Here is a 22,802-nt window from a genome sequence, read left to right as displayed (position 1 = left end):
GGTCGCACGTGAGCCTGAGGAGGGCGGAAGGGATCAAGGCTGGAGATAACAGTATGAACTCCTGTTTCACTTAATATAGACACAGTCACACAGAGAAATACGCATAGGGCCGCCCGGGTGGCTTAGTCGGTTGAGCATTGGACTCTTGATTTCTGCTGGGGTTATGAGCTCAGGGTCGTGGGATCGAGCCCCACCTCAGGCTCTGCGCTCAGCAGGGAGTCTGCTTAAGATTCTCTCCCTCTCTCTCTGTCCCTCCCCTGGCTCTCTCTCTCTCTCAAATACATAAATAAAATCTTTTTAAAAATTGTTTTAAAAATAAAGACATACATATAGTCATGCATATACACACAGGTTGATGTACACACTGCGTTTCCTTGTCTTCTCAGCGGAGAGGCCTCGAAAATGGCCAGAACACTTTGGCAGCAACAAGCCCACAGAGCACCTGAACCATGATGTCTAATTCCATCCACCAATAGAAGGAACCAAAGCTCCATAGAGAAATGGCTGATCCCAGGATCGCACAGAAAATACGCAAGCTGAGCCTAGAGCAACTAGTAGCACCAAAAACGAAGAAAGTGCTTAAAAAAAAAAAGTTTAAAATCCACATTGACGGAGTGGGAGCTAGGTCACTGGGACACAGGAGCGACAAAATAAATAAAATAGTACCAGATTATAATCCAAAATATAAAGTAAATATCCATGAGTCCATAGTGATCTGAATAAATGACAAACAAATAAATGGAGGCAGGAAACCAATTTTTCTGGCAGAAGATATCCCCACGTCAAGAAGGTGAATCATAACTCCCTCTTTGTTATTTTGGGGGCTATGCATGGTGACTTCCTTCCAAAGGCGACACTATGGAAAGAGAGAACAAGAGTTACTTGATAGTGGAGAAATCTGACTGACACAACTTGGGCCAACTGACCAAGGTCAACAGCAACAGTGACCAGGCATGCTGACGGGATGTATCTTTGATATGCTATGTCCTCCCCCAAACCCAGAACCCCAATCTCATCAAGAGGAAAAGATTGGAAAGTCCCAAAAGAAAGACATCCTACAAAACCTCTGATGAGCACTCCTCCAAACTAATCCTCGAACGTGGGGCGAGTCTGAGGAACTGTCACAGACGAGAGGAGCCCAAGAAGCCGTGCCGACTAGATGTAATGTATCGTGGATGGGGCCCTGGGACAGAAAGTGGACAGAAAATGGACATGGAGTAAAACGGGTAAAAACAAAGAAATCTGAATAATGTTTGGACTTTAGTTAATTATAACATATCAACAACAGCTTATTAACTGTGACAACGGAACCACACTAATAGAAGAAGTTAATCACAGAGATAATGGTGATGAGTATGCGAGAACACTCTGTATCATCTTAGCAAGTTTTCTGTGTGTCTAAAATTGTTCTAAGATAAAAAATCTATTTGGAAAAAAAAGAAGTTTGCAGCATCGTTTGTGCTTAGTCATAAGCTCCTAGCAAGACTATTCCTTTAAAAAATATTTTCCTTATTTATTTCAGAGATAGAGAGAGAGAGCATGGGGGAGAGGGAGAAGCAGATGCCCAGTTGAGCAGAGAGCCCAATGCGGGGCTCGAGCCCAGGACGTTGGGATCATGACCCAAGCCAAAGGCAGATACTTAACCAACTGAGCCACCCAGGCGCCCCAAGGCTACTCCTTGTAGTAACGGGTTGTGCTTGCATGGCCTTCCAGAGGTCGAGCAGGAAGCAGCCCGAGTTCCTAGCTGCCAGTGACAGAAACCTACTCCGGGTGACTGACGCAGACGAGGACTTTGCTGTAGGATACCGGGGAGCACGCAGAGTACACGAGACGGCCTCAGAGGCCACGCAGCTGGGACGGGGTTGGAAACCACATTCAGAACGGGCCCCGTGGAGACCCCGCCGCTGCTGCCATGCCCCCCCCCCCGGAGTTCACGCTGCGTAGTTTACACTGTCGGCCCTCGGATGCAGCCCCCAGCCCTGCCCCCTCAGGGACACTGCGGAGCTGCTGTTGCTGCCGTGACCTTGCCAGAAGGGCCTCTGCAGGGTCCCTCCTCCGCTTCAGTAGCTCGCAGTTCAAATAGGGGTATGAGTCTGCCTTGGCCAAGCCGCAGTCACGGTCCCGCTTGATGCAAGGGAGCCGCGGCTGGGAGTGCTCGGCATTTTCAGTTCCTACGGTGGGAGGCTGTGAGGAGAAGCCTTCAGGAGGAAACTGAGGGCTGAGCTGGGTTTTACTACCAGGCGCGATAAATTGGCGTTTCCTTTCCCTGCGTCTACGGGCAAAGCCAAGGGTGCCCAGATAAGATGAGGAAACGGTCACTAATGAAGAGAAATAAGGACCTCGGCTCTGGACGATCCTGATGGCCCGCCACACCTCGCTAAACGCAACTGAGGTGGGACCAGAGTACTTGTGTTTAGTCAAAGCACTGAACAGGTGTTATGGACTGTGTTGCATTCCCCCAAATCCACATGTTGAAGCCCTAAGCTCTGACTATATTTGGGGACAGGGCCTTTAAGGAGGTAATTGAGGTTAACTGAGGCTGTAACAGTCAGGCCCTAATCCAATAAGGACTGTGTCCTTATCAGAAGAGGAAGAGACACACTAGCTCGCTCGCTCTCTCTCTCTCTCTCTCTCTCTCTCTCTGAGTGCGAATAGAGGAAAGGCCATGTGAGGACACAACAAGAAGCAGATGTCTATAAGCCAAAAAGAAAAGTCTCACCAGGAACCAATGCTGTTGGCACCTTGACCATGGACTTCCAGCCCCCGGAACTTTGAGAGAGTAGATGGCTGTTGTCTGAGCCCGCCATCTTTGCGGTTGTTAGGGCAGCCCGAGCTAAGGCAACAGGTGTTCAGGGGGAGTGTTCCTAGAGCTGCCGTGCTCTTGTTTTCTGGAAGCTCTCGTCATGGGTTCTGCGGAATGCTGTGAGGAGAGTCCCCGGTGTACAGACATCGCCTCCGCTGAGCGGAGTCCACTTCCTGCCTCCCTCGGTGTCACCATTGTTCACTCCAGTGGTCCCTGCACACAGCAGAAGGGGCTAGGGCAGGGGGCAGAGCTCTTGCTACGTAGTTAGACAACTCGGATCCAGAGTCCCTGCTCTGCCACTTCCCAGGTGGTGACATTGGGCGAGGTACGTCTCTGAGCCTTTGCTCTGGGGTGAGAGCCTGAGCTCCTCCTGGTGCAGCTGGAAAGGGGAGTCCAAAGGGGCCAGCTTTTCTTACAAAACACGGTATTTGTTCCCACATAAAGGCGACCCCCGCAGAGCCTGTGACTTCCTTTCAAACAGGACCTTGAGACGCCAGCAAATGCTATGGGAAGAACACAGTGCCATTGGCTATACTGAGCAAAGGTCATTTTCACTCCAGGCAATTAAAAATACAGCATCAGTGCAGATTACAACAAAACAGCTTTAAAAAGGAGAGAGAGAGACATTTGAATATAGTCAATATTAGACATTTTAGAATTTTTATTGATTTTCTTAGTAATAACAGTATACGGTGATACAGGACTATGTTCTTACCCTTGGAGATTTACGCTGAAGTATATAGGGATAAGGAGTCATGATGTCTGGAAATTGCTTTCAAATGGTTTTGCAAAACAATTTTAAAAGAAATAGAAGGCGAGATCGAGCAAATATGGGGAAATATTAAAGTAGAAAATGAGCTCATAGAAATTGGTGACCTTGATTGATCCATTTTTCTTCCTCCAGTCACCATCTCCTCTCCACTCACTGCCCAAATCCGTTCTCCAGTCTACCGGGCACATGGCGGGCACTCGATACATTTGGTGAATTCATATTAAAAATAAAATTTGCTTTACCTGCTAACATTTGCATAGCTAAGCAAAGACGCAGTTTCAAGCCATTTGCAAAGAAATACCCACAACTAATGACTTACATAAGCAAACATAATCTCCTTAAAATCACAATCGAACATTGATTTTTTCCTCCCAGAGTCTAGTGTCAAGCAAGAGCCCACTTGTCCTCTGTCCGAAGATGCTCCCGCTGGACCCCACATTCTCGGGAGATCTGGATTCCGGCACCCCACGCACTTCTCCCAGTGCTGCACACCCCCACTAGGGTCCCTTCCACGGCAAGGTCTTGGGAGCAAACCATGTGGGCAAAAGCAGTCCCATGGAAAATTGTCCACGTGCGGTACATTTTTAAAAAATGATTTAAACCAACTGGCATTGGAAAACATTTATTTGCAACCAGCTTGTAAAAATTAAAGTAATGGAAACATTACCCAAGAGGCAATGAACTCTATCTAGTTTCTTGTTTGAGAATGAATCAGACATTTAAAAAAACAAAAATTTTCAGATTCTTTCATTGTTTCAATTCACCTTCTATTGCTTTTTCTTTTATTCCAAAGGAAATTTTGTCCATGATAGAAAAATTGGAAATCAAGGGCAAGAAAAATAAAGTCATCCTCACCTTGAGATGACTGTCACATTGTTGTAGGTCCTTTTGTGTCGTCGTCGTAGTAGTAATAATAATGGTAATAATAATAATAGATATTACCATGTAGTGGGTGCTTACTGTGTACTGGGCATATTTCAGTCCCCACAGCAGGAATATGAGAATGGTGTATTAGTCAGCTGTTGCCACACTCTTGCTGCACAACGATCCACAGAACTCGGTGGCATCCAACGATAAGCATTGTTTTTTTTTCACTCACACGTCTGTGCTTGGGCTGGGGCAGCTCTGCTCCGGCGGAGGGCGGCTAGGGTTGGCTCCAGGTTTGAGCTGAATTCACATTTGCTCCACAAGACTCCATATTCTCCTCAGAACAGCAGCTGTCAGAGACACATTCTTCCTGTCGAACATCAAAGAAGCACCAGAGAACATGAAAACACATCGTCTCTTAAGGCCTTAGCTCTACTGTTCACATCCCACTGGTTTAATCAGGCCCCTTGACCAAGTCCAACACCAGTGAGGCAGGGAAATCTGTTCTGTCGTTCTGGGAAAGGCAAGGTCACAAGATGTTCCAGGTTTAGGAGAAACTGGAAAGAGGGAGAAACTACCTTTTCCCAGGAGCCTTTAAGAAGGCGTCAAAGATGACCTTCACAAAGTTTTTTTAAAATAGCAGTTTTTGGGGGCGCCTGGGTGGCGCAGTCGTTGAGCGTCTGCCTTCAGCTCAGGGCGTGATCCCGGCATTCTGGGATCGAGCCCTACATCAGGCTCCTCTGCTATGAGCCAGCTTCTTCCTCTCCCACTTCCCCTGCTTGTGTTCCCTCTCTTGCTGCCTGTCTCTCTCTGTCAAATAAATAAATAAAATCTTTTAAAAAAATAGCAGTTTTTTACCAAATGGCTCACAGAGGAGGGATATTATGGGTAGAAGTTGCAGGCTAAGGGACCAAGGTGTGGGGAGAACGTACTGAGTCCTGAAAGCCTGGTATGAGGGGAAGAGAGCCAGGAGAGAGGGGCAGAGTCAAATCTCAGAGGATTTTATGAGCCAGGCTAGGGATTCTGAGGGTTGCACTTTGTTCTAGAAGCCATGAGGATTCTGTGATGGGTTTTAAACAAAGAAGAGGCCTGACCAGCCCCGCACAAGGGCAAACAAGGGGCGGGGAGGTTCATGTGGGTCTCCTCACTCCCAAAGCAGCACTCTTCCCAGGAGGACCCCTACTTCCAGTCACCCAAGGCCCCAGATGCTGGTGTGGCTTCCTCGCCCCCACACCCACACACTGAGCAGCACCACCAGGGCCTCACCCTCACGGTGAAAGAGGGCTGACGAGGATCTTTCGATGATCCTAGGAACGGGCACTGCCCTGTTTCACGTGACCTATGTATGAAACTTTGATGGCTGTAGACCACTGATATAAATTCCCAGTGTCTATAATATTTATTTTTGTTGGGGACTGGGAATGTTTGAACAGCATACAAATTTACGGTCAGAAAATATTAGCTCCTAAACACTGCAGCCCTGCACCCCAAATCACGTCTTTAAATTCAGGTTGTCTTCCCATTCCATCATCAAGTGTTCATCTTGGACAGATTTTTACAGGTCAGCCCTACACCAGGGATTTATTTACGCCCATAAACAAAACCCCGATATTAATCGCAAACTATTTCTGATTCTCAGTTAACATTCTTAAACATCTTGTGTCCCAGGGGACTCTTTGCCCTGTCATATGAAGATGATGTTTCAAGATTTATATTTCCCCAAAGAAGCGAGTAGATCGTAAAACCTAATGTATTCCGTGGTGCGGAATGATAATTTCGTGAAGAAGTGAGGGAATATTTCACCGCGGATCATTACAACATCCATGTAAGTTGTTAATATACTACTTACTACTTCCCTTTAAATATTCATCCAGCTCCTGTTTACGGACTAGCTCCTAAGCCCCCAGAGTAGGCTGTGGGTGGCTCCGGCACCGGGGAAGGGGACGAGTGAGGACAAAGCTGCAGACTCAGGGTAGGAGGGTTGTGGATGGACATCGAAGGGAAGAAGCTGCCAGAGACAGAATGACCAGTTGTGAAAGCTGGAGACCAAGAGGGGAGAGAGTTTTGGCAAGGAGAAGGGGCTGGGGTGGGGGAACATCAGGGTCTAGGACTGACACTGTATGTGGCCGTGGGACATGGGCAGGGTGGGCAAAGGAGCATGTGTGTTTGCTTCGTGGAACCAGAATTAGGACGTTTTAGCACCAATATGGACTCTGCATTTGTTGAGACAGGATGAGGAGGAGACAATGGTTAGAGATTACCTAGTCCGACCTGCCCATTACACAGATGAGAAAATCAAGGCCCCAGGAGTGTCCCCAGGTTCCAGGGGAATCAGAGGCTCTTCTTCAACGCCCCCCCCAACCATCACAGCTGTGATCTTCCCCTCTCAGAACTGCTCAGAGGACCACATGCTGGGAGACACCCAAGAGATCCCATCTCCTGACCACTGGACAGACGGCGAGATGCACCTGAGGTCACACCGTGAGGCCGTGTTAGAACAGGGCCAGAGCCCTCACCCCGTGATCTACCACCTATCCTCTCCCAGCTACCCTGAGCTCTCAGATGTAGGGACATGGCTCTGTGCCCCTGACCACAAAGCAGCCACCTGCTTTGATACCCCAAGCACGCGGTGGGCTCCTCGGTCCCCCCTCCCTCTCCACTACCGGCAAAGTCCTGGCACAGCCACCAGCAGGAGAAGCTGTGATCAGAACCTCTTGTCTGCACGCATCATGTCCTTTAGAGCCCCCTTACTTCCCTCCTGTCATGTAAGCCACCCCATTTTACAGACCAGACCACTGAAGCTGGGGGGTGTCAGAGCCCATGCGAGAACCAGTCTTCTGGTCTCCCCAGATCAAGTGCCCGGCTTCCTAAGGTGCTATCCCTAAACTAGACTGCTCGCTGGGATTGGAATACACCTCTTCGAAAGCGTTTAAAAGCTCAGGGAGTTGGGCCCGGGGAGGGGGTCCCCACCAACTTTCCTTAACAAAGTCATCTTCCACAGCTTCCCAGATGCACAGGGGATGCCCGGTGTCCCTGCGGGAGTATCCCATGTATGGGCGACTGTCGCCCTCTGGTGGCTGAAGGGCAAAGTGCTTCATCGCCGACGGAAAACAAAGACGCCGTCTCCATGCCTCCTTCACAGGCCTCGGGAGAGTGGGGGGACAGGTTTTTATCCTGGGGGCCCTGGCCTTTGCTGCCGTGGCTCCACTGACAGAGGAGATGGACATCAGCTCAGGAGAGAGCCGCTGAGGCCTGGCTGCGGGGCTGAGTCTGGGGACTGAGGTGAAGACGTGGCTTGCCTGTTGCTTGGGCAGGTGCTCGTCTGGGGGAGGCGCTCCAGTGCTCACCAGGTGTCAGTCCCCCTCAGAACCCAACCCGCCTGCCCCTCAGTTGCCACTGAAACCCGACCTGAAGGCCTAGCTCTTGCCGCCCCCTGCAGGAAGCCTCCCCCCTCCCCCACTCTCCCAGAGCAGGTGACAGCTGGTGACACCTGTTTCTACGTCTGCCACGGGTCAGGGTGAGCAGGGACTGTAGCTGATGTCTGCTCAACTTTAAACTTCTGAAGGCAGGGAGCGGTCTTATTTGGCTCCCAGAATGAGGCCAGGCCCAGCTTGGGGTGAGCGAGCATGTTTGCTGAAAGAGAAAACTTCAGCCCAGTCCCGCGCTGCTACAGGTTTGAGGATGAGGCCACAGAGAGAATATCTGGGGAGGGTGGAGAGGACTGAACAAGCCACTTGCCCTGCATGTCTCCCCACCTCTCCAAGGAGTCCTCAGAGCCGCGTGTTTGGCAGGTGTCCTCCGGGCCAGCCTCGGGAGAGGGATCGGCAGGCCCCGGGATGGATTCGGGGGTTAGCTCTGTGCCTCTGTCTTCTCGTCTATGCAATAGGAGCAGCTCATATCGACTGACCATTTCCAAACCTTAAGTGAGACAACGGATGGAAACCCACTGACGGCACGGGTTCTGGGCCCTGGGTAGGCCTTTCCCACCTACTCGCTCCCTCGGTTCCGGCTGCAACTACGCAGCATGGCGTACCTGAGTCTGGGCGCGGGAACCAGGCTGCCCCCGTCTGAGTTCTTGCTCTGACACTCGCCAGCTCTGGCACTTTAAGCGTGTTATCCCATTTCTCTGTGCCTCCGACAGCCCGTCCAGAAAAGGGTGATGACACCAGCGCTCCCATCATAGGGTTGTTTTGCGGACCCAGTAACCTATGAAGGGGCGAGAACAGTGGCTGGCACGTAGGAACGGTTCGGAAAAGCGAGCTCTTCCCACATCACTATGTACAAGTACTTGTCGGGAGCCTGGCTCGGCCCAGAATGGTGTCTCTCAAAGATGGAGCTGAGCTGCCTTTTACATAAAAATTGATCTTTCTAATGCACGCACTGGGGATAAGCTTCTTCAGCCTGCGGCCAGCATGCCATTGGTGTGGGAGGAAAAATATTGTAGGCCTTAAAGACATTTGTGGCTCAACGTGTATTGAATTAATCAATGAATTAAGAGGTTCTATTTTCCTCTATATAGAGGCGCCTTCCCTGCGTGGACTGGTAAAGGCGGCAATAACCTATTACAGCAACACTGGCCGTGATCGCCAAGGTCTGCCGGCACCAAGGAGAGACCAGTGGCAGTCAGAGGAGCCGTCCATCTCCTGAGAACCCTGAACACCGCCGTGTTAACCCAGCACCATTTAATATTTTCATTAATGACTTGAAGGATGGAATCGAGACCCAGCTAATCAGATGTCCGCACAATACAAAGCTGGAAGGGATCTTAGCTACTTTGGAGGACAAGATTAAAATACGATCCAAGCTTGACGAATTGTGGAGATGGGCCTAAATCAATAAAGAGAATGGCAATAAAGACAAATGAGAGCTGCCGCGCACAGAGCCAAGGAAATTATCCAGGTACCAAAGGGCGACGAGAGAAATGAGTTTGGAGGGGGCCGGGGGGAGCTAGCTGGAGGTAAAGTCATCAAGTCATAGTATTTGTAAAGTGGAGGCTCAGCTCTGTCATCTAGTGGCCCTCAAACATCCGTGAGTTTTGAGAATCACCGGGAGAGCTTGGAAAAAGGCAGATGTCCAAGCCAGGGCCCAAGATTATGGCTCAGTAGGCCTGGAGTTGGGCGAAGATGATTCTGGTGCGGGCAGTCCCCAGGGGGCCAGAGCCTGGCCGGTAAGCAGGCAGCTTCTGACCACCCTGCTGCTTCCCAAATGTTTACTCTGGAACACTTGTCCCATAGGTGCTCTACAAGAAGCAGCTTCCATGATCCCATCAGCTTGGAAAAACTCCCTTTTAGAAAGAAAAACAAAAAAGCACAAAGTAAGTAGAGCGTGTTTATGATGCCAAATTTTTCTGCAATTAATTGGTTTAAACCAGAGTCTCCCAAGCTTGAGACCAGGGAGCCATATCTTCATGTGACATGGGGCAACGGCTTGTGGAACACTCTTCAGAAAATGGGATTCCCATTCGAGACCCTCCCTTGTCAAATTCTCCAGGATGTCTCGGTCCTTTTCACTGCCCTGCACTGAAACATATCCAGGGGTCTGGAGCTTGAAATCATTTTGACTGCTGCTCTGTCACACTTCCCTGCGTCCTCTAACGTTTAAGGGGAGGGTGAAAAAAAACTTGCTAGAGGTTTCTGTTGCCTATTAACAGTGCACCGTATATCCCAAATTAAGAAAGGGAGGGAAGGAGCTTTTCCTTGTTTGTTCATTGTCTTCCTTGAGCTTGCTAGTTCAGAAACTGCTAGTTGCCTCCCCATGGCCTGTTCTCTTTGCTGTCTTAGTAACAGAATCCCCGTAGTGTTGAATGAGGCCATGTGTCTCACTATAAAACCACATTTCTCAGCCTCCTTTGCAAATGAAGTGGTCAATCAGATACATGCAGAAGTCACTGGGGAGATTTCTGGGGAATTACTTTAAAAGGAACTTACACATTTGGAAGGCACCCTTTTTGCTCTTCCTCACTTCCTCTTCTTCCTGCCTGGGACACAGATATAGTAGGAGCACTGGCAGCCGTCTTGGGCCATGAGGTGAACTCATGGATGGAAGCCACTCAGTAAGTAAGGATGGTATTGCAGAAGGCAGATTTGGATGGCATTGTGAAGCGACCAGAGCAGCTCTGTGCTTCCTGAGAGAAAAAGATGCTCCCCTCTTTGGTTTAAGCCATTGCTTTTCAAGTCTCTTATTACCAGCCGTTAAATGCAATTTTGAATTCACAGAGAGCAGAACCATCAAAACCTTTTTGCCGTTTTCACAAATATCAGCCATGCTGGGCAGCCATCCTGACCATGTCTCTACGTGTCTTTGCTGTGCCTGCGTGTGTGTGTGTGTGTGTGTGTGTGTGTGTGTGTGTGTGTGTCTGTGTTCTCATCCCATCTTTGGCAGAGGCGGTTAAGTGGCTTGGCCTCAGCTGTCTCCTGTGCAGCCATGCCTGTGTCCTTGTCTGCCTCTCCCTTTTCTCCACCATTGAAATTAAGTACAGAATGGAATCAACTCAGAATGACATTTCTGAGAGCTTCGCATCGTTCTGAACCAAACTTCCCTTTTGGAATCTCTCTCTTTAGAACACCTTTTTCTAAAGTTTTGTAAACTGCATTCCTGTGTAAAAACAGGTGAGTGGCTCCTGAGACGAGGGGGGCTACATAGAAACTCCATCTCAAGCATTCCCTTATATCACCAATGGGACTTGCTGAAAAGGCAAGGAAAATCAGACAATTGCAAAGAAAATCTAGAGCTGAGCAAACTCAAGAGTCAGATACACAGGCTTCACTCCAGGGATGGATCAGACAGCAAAAGGGTCCTCTCTGCAACCTATGTCCTCTCTCCCACTTAGCTGCCTCCCAGGGCCAGGAGCCCATGGAGCTGCTGCGCTGGGCTGCTCAGCTCTATTAGCACCCCCCGGGCCCTACCACCTGGAGCAGGCTCCCGTTGGCCATGTAGGCACCTGCCTAGAGAGAAAGGGAGATCCACTGGAGTTCCCCTTTGCCTCTGGCCACGTGACCTCACACAAAAAAAGGTCTTTACTTTTCCTGTCTTGTTCTTTGAAAGTCCATTTGCAAGGAGCTTTCTTCAGGATCAGACCTAGTGAGGCTGTTGCACTCTCCAAGAGACTCACACGGGAGACACCTGCGGGAAGGGACTCGAGTCTGGTGAGTGCCTGGTGGCCGACAGGTGCACACATCACCAGTCGCCTGCACTCCTGCCTGTTCTCCTCCTCTTCCGGAGCCGGCCTCACTAACTTCGCCACAAGGCCTCTTCACTGTTCACAGTGTGACCCCGATGTACATTCCAAACCTGCACAGGAAGTCTATTTTCTCCCAATAATACAGGCCACTTGCTCACCCCTGAAGACAGGCAGGAGCCTGGTGTCACGCATTCCACTTTCCCAGTGCCTCCTGGTGATTGAGGAAATGTACGGACACGTGAATGCACGCTGAATGAACACTGAACACATTAAGTACTTAGAAACCTGGACCAACGGGTTACTGCAGCAGGGAGGTTGAAGCAAATCTCACAAGGTTTTACTCAAGGATAATCAGACTCTTATCCCTGATACTCGACACCAAAGTGGACCCCACTCTTTCTGCACAGCCCCCAGACGGTAGCCTCTCCTTATCAATAAGCATGACGCCCCATGCTTCGTCTTCGGCCTCCTTTGGCCAAATAAACCAGTCAGGGCTCAATTCTCCAATTGACTGGATGGCTCAGGGAACAAACCCTCAAATCTGATTACAGGAAAATTCATTACTTGAAGTCTTCCCTCAGGGTTCAGAGCTCATAAAAGAAACCTCCAGAGGCCCTGGCTTAGGGGAAAAGAGGCCCCCCTCGCTGCTGCGAGGGTACAGATTGGCAATAATTAACCTGAACTAATTATGGTCAGGCCCCCCCGGTCAGTCCTCCCAGAGCAGGGCTGCCTCCGGACAAGCTGGTTTGCGGAGCAAGAACTTTTCACTCACACACAGAAAGAACATCCAGTCGATCTTGGTATTAAAGAGCACGACCCAGATAGGGTCCTCCCGCAGGCAAAGCGGGGGCAGGTTGCAGGTGCACCCGCAGGGACGCGGTTAGAGCCCCCGTGAGGCGAATGCACGAGGACGCTCTCCCGGGGAATCTGCCGCCGCCGGATCCATAAGGATGTCAAGGCAAACACGACCACAAATATCAACACATAAAGACAGACAGCAAGCTAGGATCGATATGCACGTTTGATTTAATATGTTAACAGATGACACGGAAAATCAGGGACAAAATGAGCACCCCAAAAGCAAAAATAGTCAATTGTAAGGCAAGATCGTTGGCCGCAGAAACAGCAGCCAGCCAGCTTCATCAACGTGGTCTTTGCAATGCTCAACCTCACTCTAGAAATAAAACATGGGAAAATATATCACACGCTCAGAGAATGTCTTGTCTTTTGAGATGGGTAGAGCGTTGTCTGATGGTAAAGCACATATTCACAAGGGGGGTGAATCGGGCACCCCCATCCCCTGTTGGTGAGAATAAATCGTGCACCTTTTGAAAGGCAAGTTGTCAATAGATAACAAAAGTCTTAAAATATGCATTTCCTTTAACCTTGTCACTTTATCCCGGGGGCAGTGGTTCTCAAGCAGGGGCTGTTTTGTCACCCAGGGGCACTTAGCAATCTGTGGATATTACTTGTCAGGATATGGAGGGGAGGGGGGCGGCTACTGCCTCTCGTGCATAGAGGCCAAGGATGCTGCTCAGCCCAACAGGAATGACTGGTCACTTTCAGAAGCCCTGCCTTAGGGAACAAGCTCAGGTAAGTACACAGGAACATATACCCAAGGCTATTCGATGCAGCACTTTATACAAAGTTAAAAGATTAAGAACGGTGCATGTCAATAGGGGACTCGCTCAATAAATCATGCTTGGTGCTTGGCGCACTAGAATGTCAGAAAGCCGCGTGGAAATATATATGTTCGTCATATGCTGCTAAATGAGAATATCCGGTTTCAAAATCACATACCAAGTAGAATACTGCTTTCGTGCACCCAGAGGCACAGAAAACAGTCTAAATGCTTGAAACCGGCATGTCACGTTCGACAGTGGTTTTCTCCAGGTGGAAACGGGATCGGTGATTTCAATTGTTTCATTTAGCCCATCAGTGTTTTCTGTCTTTCTTCCAACAGCATGGCCGAGGGGGACCTTGCCGTGCAGCATTTGAGACCATTTGAGAGTCCGATGCTGACGGTCCTGGCTGGGTCCTCTCCCAGCCCTGGGAAGACCCGACAGACCTGGTACTGGTGAGCCTCATTCCCAAACGCCCGCACACAGCTGGGCTGTCCCCGGAGACAGGTGCACCCGCAGTCCCCATGAAGTCACCTCAGGGTATAGCAATATTTCCCTTTTCTCTTCCTGGAAACCACCCAAAGCAACAATTTTTATTAAACCTGGAGACATTTAAAATTCTGGAACCAAAATTATTTGTAAGGGCTGCCCAAAGCAGGGAAATAAGGTGGGAAACTGAACAGGAAGAACGCATGAGGAAGTGGAGAGAAGGCCACCAAATAGAATTCTGCAAACGAGAAACACCCCCACATGCAAAACTGGAGTGGCTTATTTATAGCAGTGGGAAAGGAGGGGTCACCGGCTAGCAAAATGTCGTTTTCTGGACATGGCTGGGTTTGAAGAAACGGAACAGGTGAGCTAAATGAGAAGTCACCCAAACTCGAGTATGTGCAGGAAGCAGTTTTCCTCTGAAGCAGCCCGGGAGATTAAATTTTGCATGGCAAGAACAAACACTACTCCCCCCAGCGAAAGAAACACAAATAAAAACCAGCTTCTTACCTCCATTGGCTGGGGAGCAATCAAGGCTTAAACTCATGTACCACACCCCTGCATTATGTTTTACATCATTGTCCTGGGGACATAGTGTTCAAGTGGTCAGCCATGCTCCCTGCCTCTGCAGAGCTCCCAGTCCAGTGGGGGAGCCAGAGTCAGCACATAATTCCACAAATTCCAAAGCCCTATGGGGGGTGGGGGAGGGGTAGGAGCCCGGGCTTTGGAGGCAGACAAACCCAGGATCTAGCCTCTACTACTCCACGAAACATCTCAGAGACTGTCTGCTTACCTGCCCAATGCGGGGAGTACCACAGCCCCTAGCTCGTAGGACTGTGGGGTCTACCGAAGCTAACGGGGCGTGTAAGTCAGCCTGCCTGCAGCCAGCACGGAGCCGGTGCTTGCTAGGTGCTTGCTGCTTGCATTAACCCGGCTGACAGCAGCAGTGAGAATATTATGACCGGCAAGCAGAAGTTGTGGGAGGAGGACTCCTTTAGATGGCCGGTCCTGAAAGCCCGAGGAAACGGAACAGGAGTCTCTGGGAATCCACAAAATCCTGGGGGGTGACTGGGATTCCAGCAGCATGTGGCACCGGTATTCTAGCTGAGCCTAGCTGGATCTCAGGGGCCAGGAGACCCCTGCTGACATCTGCACCTATTATAAAGCAGAAGGCCCCCACCGCCACCCTGTCCTGCCTCTCCTGTCAGCAGGTGCGAGCAGCCTGGCAGGAGCTAATGAAATGTTTACTGAAAAGATTAGCTTGTCAGTGGAGCCTGGACAGATGGCTATTGATCCTCTGCTCGTCTGCCATCCCTGTGCCATCTGAGACTACGTGTGGAAGCAGGTTCTCTCGGACCCAGAGCCCAGGGCGGGGGCTCAGGCCCCAGGTACAGTGGCACACAGGAGAAGAGGTTTGCAATGTGAGAAGGTCTCTGAGATCTAGGGCATGGTCAGAGTGGTCTCTGAGTCCCTGGAAGCCCCCTCCTCTGGGGTCACGGAAAGAGCACAGGAAATCGCAGACCGGTGTTCAAATCCTGCCTTGATTATTTTGTGACCTTGGTCATGATTATTTTGTGTGAGGTGAGATGATTCTCATCTGTAAAATGGGAACAATAACACCTGCCTCATGGAGGTGTTTCAAGACCTAAATCAGGAAGTAGATATCAAAGTTCTAAGAACTAACATTGTTGAAGGGATGTTTGAGCTTAAAACTGTGAGAAGTGAGCCCACAATGAGAACTCTTGTCCTAGTCCCTGAATTCTCCTAACATGAAACTCCATTTGGTGGTCTTGGGGAGTCTGGCTTGTAGGATGTTCTGAAGAATTTGACCTTTGACCTGAGGGCAGTGCTGAGCCACTGAGGGGTGTAACTTGATAAACTATGGGTTTAGCAAGATCATTCTGGCAGTAGGGGAACAAGGCTGGAATTTGTCACCACTAAAGTAATGGCAGTAGGAATACAGAGGCCCCTTGGAGATCAAAGGTATAGGCCTTGATGATTAATTGACTGGCTGATTGGACGTGAGAGATGAGGGGATGGATGACTCCCATGTGCATGGTGACCCTTTCAATGAGACGGGAAGCCCCAGGAAGAAGCAGACAAGGGGAAGACAATGAGCTTATCTGGAACGCTGTGAGCGCGAGATGCCTGTAAGACTCCCAAGTAAGATGGTCTCCCAAGTGGTTGGACGGGAGCCTGACGCTCAGGACTAGATCTGGACTCCATAGGGTTCGGGAGTCCTCGCCGTCATCGTCATCACCATCACCTAGTTGGTAATGGAAGCCACCAGAGTGGACAGGGCTCCCAGGAGGATGCCTGATGAGGAGAGAAAGGGCCGGAGGGGACAGGCAGAAGGGAACGCCTATAAAGGGAAGAGAGGTTTCATGGAAGCTAAGGAGAGTGAGTTTCAGGAAATGCGGAGGCAGTGATCAACAGAAAATTATATAGAAAGATCTTATTTTTTTAAAAAACCCTGAAACGTGTCTTCTGAATTTAGGAACAAGGAGGTTATTTTGAACTTGGGAAAGCGTCTCTGTGGGGCGAGTGCGAGTGGGTGGAAGGCGAGACTCTGCGCAGAGGGTGCAGACGGAACAGCCAAGGAGATGGAGAGGGGGGCTGGCCCTGCGGGGCGCTGCGGGGCACTTAAGACCAGGACCAGGACTCCTGGATCATTGGAAGTATTGCAAAGTGGGGGAAGAAACCAGGACACAGAGAGAGGGTTGAGACAGAGGAGTAAGGAAGGAGATCCCCGAGGGCACGCAGACCCCGGGCCCAGGGAGGGGCCTCAGGACCCCTCTACAACTACAGTGCAGCCTTCAGTTAACAGGGAGGGCAGCTGAGCCCCAGCAGGAGGAAGAGAGCTAAGCAGAAATCGCACCCCCTCCCCGTGTCTATCCTCTTGGGGCAGGAGGTGAGGCCCTCTGATAAGGACATGGAGGGATGGGGTAGGGAATTAGCCCAAGGCAGGAACTTGTAAACAGTGGCTGTGAAGAGGCAGGAGGAAGGGGGGTGCAGAAAAGGCCTGCCAGGCCGGTGGAGGACCCCCTGGGATAGAATCCTCCGAAGTGAGCCGTGAGCCAGAAAGAAGAGCTGGGATGGAGAGAGGCTGAGGATTCAGACAGGCGGTACCTGGGAGCTGACGGCGGAGATTTTGGGGAGGAAGGTCTGCAAGGACCCCCACCCCCCCAAGATTGCCGGGCCAGGGAGGCAGGGAGAACAGGCCATCTGCGGACGCTGGCGCTGCCGTCCACCGAAGCTTCTCGCTCTGCAGGAGCGTGAACGGTGACACAGCTGGCCCCCAGGCGCAGAGAGGGTGCGGCTGGGCACTTCAGACCGCAGGTGCACCTGGCCGGTGGACCGAGAGGCAGGGCAGGCCGAGGAGCGGCCCGCTGTTGACCCCGCGGAGCCACGCAGCCCTCTACTTTCGTCTCAGCCTCAGTTTCCCCACCCAGCCAATATGCAGAGCGTTTCCAGGAATCCCTTAGGCCCCGGATCAGGGCGGGCGTTCCGTTGAAGCCGGGCTCACAGGCTGCGGGCGGTGCCGGCGAGAGGAGGTCAAAGAGCCGAGCCCCGAACACCAGCGCCTTCGTGCCGCGTCCGGTTAATTAAGGACAGCGGGTCCCGTTAATTAATGGCTTCTTTTGAGCTTAAGTTAGACGGGGGAGGTGTGCGGCCTTTCTTTCTACTGCCTTTCCCATTAACCGGCGCTTGGCTTGGTAAATGTGAATTTGGAGGATGGAGGAAGCCAGGCGGGGGTAACAATGCTGCCTGGAATGCAGGCTAATTGCTGTTAAGTGTTGAGCCAGCAGCCCTGGCCCCTGATGATTAAGGGCTTTGGAGTCCTGGCTGAAACCTTGGAGGGTCAGCTGAGGCTTAACCCCTTGGTGACCGGCAGGGGGGCGGAGAAAAACCCCAGGGGGTCCTCCTGGGTTTATGAGCACGTGTGTGCTCACGGTGCCCTCCTCGCCTGTGAGCCCAGCCGGTTGGACCCCTTCCACAGGTTTGTCCTGAGGGTCAGGTGTCCGTCAAGAGAATGTTGGCAAAAATGTTTCGTGCCTCCATAGCATCAGCTAGGCCCTCACGTGACTGTCATTTCCTTATGCGGTGAGAAAGGTTAAGACTTACTCTCATAGCGGCTTTCAAGTATGTCCTACAGTATTACTAGCTGTATCACCATGCTGTACATTAGACCCTCCAAACTTGTTAATCTCATAACCGGAAGTTAGGAGATCAGTATCTTCCTTTGAGAAATATCTTCCCATCCTCCTTCCCCACCCCCGCAACTACCATTCTTGGCTTCTATGAATTTGGTTTTTTAAAATTCCACATATATATGATTTACATATGAAATACATACCATGCAGAATTTGTCTTCCTCTGTCTGGCTTATGTCTCTTAGCATAATGCCCTCAAGTTTCATCCAAGTTGTTGGGAATGGCAGGATTTCCTCATTTCTCATGGCTGGATAATATAACTCATTTATCTTATATACATATATCATATGTATGTCTCACATCTTCTTTATCCATTCATCTGTTGAAGGACATTCAGGTTGTGTCCACATCTTGCTTATTGTGAATAATGCTGCAATGAATATGGCAGATATCCCCTCGAGAAGAGAGAGAGAGCGAGAGAGCAGTAGCAGGGGGAGAGGGAGAAGCAGGCTCCCGGCTGAGCAGGACCCTGGGATCATGACCTGAGCCGAAAGCAGACGCTTAACCGACTGAGCTACCCAGGTGCCCCCATTTCCTTCTGATACGTACCCAGAAGTGGGGTTACTGGATCACATGGCAGTTCTAGTTTTAATTTTTTGAGGAAACTCCATGCTGTTTCCCATAGTTGCTGTACTATTTGTGGATTCTTTCAGTGTATTACCTATTCGAAAAATAAAATTTTAAAAAGGACATCCAATCCACAAGAAGCTCCTGCGCTCCTAAGCGTCCCTTGTGAGTGGTGGAGGGTGTAGTTGTGAGCTGGGCAGGGTCAGACAGAAGGCGTGAAGAAAAAGAGGAAGACACAAATTTGACAGTTCTGTGGTGGCCACGGCTGCACAGGAAGCAGCCCCTGTTCTGAGACTGATCCTGTCCACCTCACCCCCCAACTCACAAAACTTTCCTCTTTCCCACCAACCTTGGTGGATTCCTGGCTTCTTCCTTCTTTTCAGAAAGGGTAGAAGTAGAAAGTTCAGAGTGGATGCTGTCCCATTTCCAGCGCTTTCTCTCACAAGATGGATTCAGAGCACTGGAACCCAGCACACGAGTGGCAGTGGGGAAGGGGAAGATGGATGGAGGGAAAAGAGCTTTCGAGGAGGCCTTCAAGAGTCAGCTCATTCTTCAGCTGAATCATCCACACTCGGAGCTGCCGTAGGCGGCACCAGGGCTGGGATCACAGGTGGGCCCGCTGGGCGGCCACCGGAGCACCAACTCCTACCACGCAGACTCCAGAAAGATGCAAGATGGGGGAAAATGAATTTACTGGAACTTCCCACAAAGATTATTCTGTGTGGTTACAAGATTTCAATAAACCTCTTTTTTTAGAGCGGAAGGAGTCATGAGTCACCTGAGGGACATGCTTGGGTAAGAAACGGTCTCAGAGTGGGCTGGGTTTGGGTTTCACCAGGGGGACAGTGTGCACGTTCGCAGGCAGAGAGCTCACTTTGCCAGCACAGAAGGGAAGCCGGGCTGGCGGCGGTCACCAGCAATCCTCCTTCTCAAATGGGGCTCAGCCTCTTCAAAAAGTAGCTGTCTGGGGGACACCTGGGTGGCTCAGTCGGTTGAGTGTCTGACTCTTGGTTTTGGCTCAGGTTGTGATCTCAGGGTCCTGGGATCAAGCCATGCAGTGGGCTCCATGCTCAGCAGGGAGTCTGCTTGAGATTCTCTCTCTCTCCCTCTTGCATGTCCCCCCCCCAAAATAAATAAATCCTTTTCAAAAAATCAGCTGTTTGGTACAATATCCTTTATATAAAAAAGGACAGGGGGCTATATATACATATGTCTGTGTGCATGTGTGTGTATATATGCATGCATGTATGTATATACATGTTAGTCCACGCATGAAATATCCCTGGAAGGATCCAGCAATGTGTCCACACTGGGTGCCTCCAGGAGGACCTGAGTAGCCCAGAGACTGTCTCAGTTAGGAGATAGGATAGGCGGCTGTAAGAAGTGACCCCAGGATACAAGGCTGAAACAAAACAGCATTTCATTTCCCTCCCACAAACCAGGGCTGGTCTAATGGCAATGAAGTGTCAGGGACTCCCAGGCTCCTTCTGTTTTGTTTTCCTGCCATCCCAAGGGTGTTGCCCAGCTCCACACAGACAAGGACCTCTGCACTCCGACCATCAGGAAAGGGGGAGTCAAAGAATCAGCAGGCACAGGCACATCCTTCAGAGGAGCCCAGCGATATTGAGCACGCTGCTCCACTCACCCGCTGTTGGCCAGAACTCAGTCACTTGGTCACACAAGGCAGTGTCCTCGGCTGAGCCGTCATGAGCCCGGCTAAAATTTGGGGCTTTATTTTTAACAGAAGAAGGAAAGCACAGACAGAAGGGAACAACTAGGGGTCTTTTTTGCACTAAGATGAAGAAGACATTTTCACTTTATATATCCATCTTATACCCTTCGAACCATGTGCATTAAGAAAACCTTTCGGTTGGAACAGTATGGTACACTGGAAGTCACAAATTGAGCACGTGCATCCACCTCTCCACAGTGCCATGGACTCATTAGATGAAAACAGAAGGTATTTTTAAAAGAATGAAATCGTATCAATACTAGAAAACAAGAGAGCATGGCAGCAGATCAGAAAGTCTGAGAAAACGCAGGAAGCAGGAAGTAGATGCAAATGGGTTAACTGAGAAAGAGTAAAGGTAAACCATAGCCCCAAACTCCAGGACCAAGAACTTCCTTCTCAAGGGAGTTCCAGAGAAACTCCCAACTCAGACCCAAGAACTCAAAACCAGAAATGCAGGGCATCATCAGAATAACTGAGCAAGGGACTGAATTCAGTAGGGGCCCCCATCTTTCTCCCTTGACCCTACCCCCAACCCCTAAGGAGAAACCATGTTTCTTGGGTCCCTAAGACTCAAAACTTACTTTCCAAAAACTGTGGGTGCCCTATCCAGGAAGGGATCCTAACATGGGTGTCAAAACTCAACAGAGAAGTAGAATAGAGCTTAAAGTCTCTAGATACTCACCAGGGACACTTCTGTCAGGGGAAAAGGGTATTGCTCGGTCCAAAAGAAAATATAGTGAAGTGCTCCCGTCCATTACTGAAAACTCTTCTTACAGTGGCAAGTATGGGCATCCCCAGCTTGCAACCTAGAGGTAAGCCTGCTGACCACACAGCCCAACCGCTGCTAGGAGCCTGTAGCCTGCCCTCCCCTACAAGCAAAAGGCCACCTGGGAAATGGGCCTTGCCAGCTACTTAAGCAGATTAATCCAGTCCCTCATTTATGAAAGTGAATGGACAGCCACGGGTCACCAAACGTTTGAGGAAAACCCATAGCAAGAAAGCTAAACAAAGAAAACTAAAAGGAGACACCTTGGAAAAAAACAAGACACAGTAGGGAATGTTCAGGAAGAAAACTCTAAGTACCTTTGGACAGATTTGAATGTTAAATCTCTAAAACAAGAGCTAGCTGCCATTAAAAGGGGAGCCATCAAGAGAACAAGACATCAGTTCTGTACGTTTAAAGGGATTATCAAAATTTAAAAATCCAGCAAACGGAAGGAATAATATGGCCAAGACTGAAAACCAAACCAGTTATCTGGAAGTCAGTGAAATCTACAACACAGGGAAAAAAACACAAAGCAATGAAAAATGAAAGAGAAGTCCATAGACACAGGAAAGATCCAGAAGGTTCACATCCATTCATTCAATAGGAGTTTGAGGAAGAAAGAACCGCCCCCCCACACACAAAATAAAGAAAGAAAAAAGAGAAGAAAAGAAAAAAAAGAAAAAGAAAAAGGAAGGGGGGAGATCAAAGACACAACAGAAAATTTTTCTTAGCTCGGGGAAAACACAAATCTTCAGATTGAAAGAGCCCATCAAGTACCAAGCAGGATAAATAAAAACAAGATTCAGACTTAGACACCTACTGAAATTTCAGAACCCCCAAGAACAATGATAAAAATCTCAAAGTCTTCCAGAAAAAAAAAAAAATAGGTCAGCTACAAAGGAGTGCAAAAGTGACTAACATCAGACTTCACATCAGAAATACTTTTAAACAGGCCTTTAAAATTCTAATGACCTATGAATTTGAGCCTAAATTATACTTTCAGCCAAACCAGCAGTCAGTTGTGCTGGGAAAGCTTATGATGGCGTCACTCGAATTCACAAATTACTCAAGGGGGTACTGCAGCAAAGCAAAAGGAATGCAAGAGTGAGATTTCAAGGAACGTGAGATTAAAACAAACTAGTAAAGAGCAGTGATAGCTGAGTAAAAGTGAGGAAAATAAAAATGAAATTAAAAGGCAGCTTTAACATAGGAACTATAATAAATAATATGGTAACAACTCTGTATGGTGAAAGTTGGTAACTAGACCTACCACAGTGATCATGTCATCATGTATACAGATATCGAATCACTACGTTGTACACCCACAACCCATAGGATATTGCATGTCAATTCTAATTCAATTCAATTAACTTTAAAAATAAAGTGGGAAATTCCATTAAAAAAAAAAAGACAGATTTGAACCTTGACAATTTTGTGGTTGTCGTTAAGGACGTGGGATTTTCTTTATTTCACTGTAGATCTGATTTCATTTTGTTCTGCTGTGATTGATATTTACATAACCACAGTATGGTAAATGCTATTTTTATTGGGTTTAAGTATTCAGAAGTTCAAGCCTGGAAGACTTGACTATGGTTCTGGAACAGAATGTAAATGTTATAAACCTTCACAGTGGGAAGAATGATGATGGTATGTATTGATGTGGAAGAATGCACACTCCGTGAGGAAGCAAATGTAAGTTGCAGAGTAATACGAATAGTGTGACCCCATTGATATTTATACACATTGTTATAGACGTATTTTACATGCCCAGTAGAACACCTGGAAAACCT

General features: G+C 49.2%; 1 long non-coding RNA gene across 1 annotated transcript in view; it reads right to left on the bottom strand.

Moving 5' to 3' along the window:
* Positions 1-218: 218 nt before the first annotated feature.
* The window catches only part of LOC117802992, a 36,205-nt gene continuing 13,621 nt past the window's right edge, over positions 219-22,802 (bottom strand). The window contains exons 3-6 of the long non-coding RNA XR_004626521.1: positions 4,431-4,812; positions 2,720-3,306; positions 1,065-1,183; positions 219-856 (exon numbers count right to left, since the gene is read on the bottom strand). This is a non-coding gene — a long non-coding RNA (uncharacterized LOC117802992). The remainder of the gene's footprint in view (positions 857-1,064; positions 1,184-2,719; positions 3,307-4,430; positions 4,813-22,802) is intronic.

The sequence above is a fragment of the Ailuropoda melanoleuca genome, chromosome 7 (assembly GCF_002007445.2).
Source record: "Ailuropoda melanoleuca isolate Jingjing chromosome 7, ASM200744v2, whole genome shotgun sequence".
In the NCBI taxonomy this organism is placed as follows: Eukaryota; Metazoa; Chordata; class Mammalia; order Carnivora; family Ursidae; genus Ailuropoda; species Ailuropoda melanoleuca.
The sequence above is the reverse complement of the archived record's forward strand: the minus strand, read 5'-3'. Positions and strand labels throughout refer to the sequence as shown.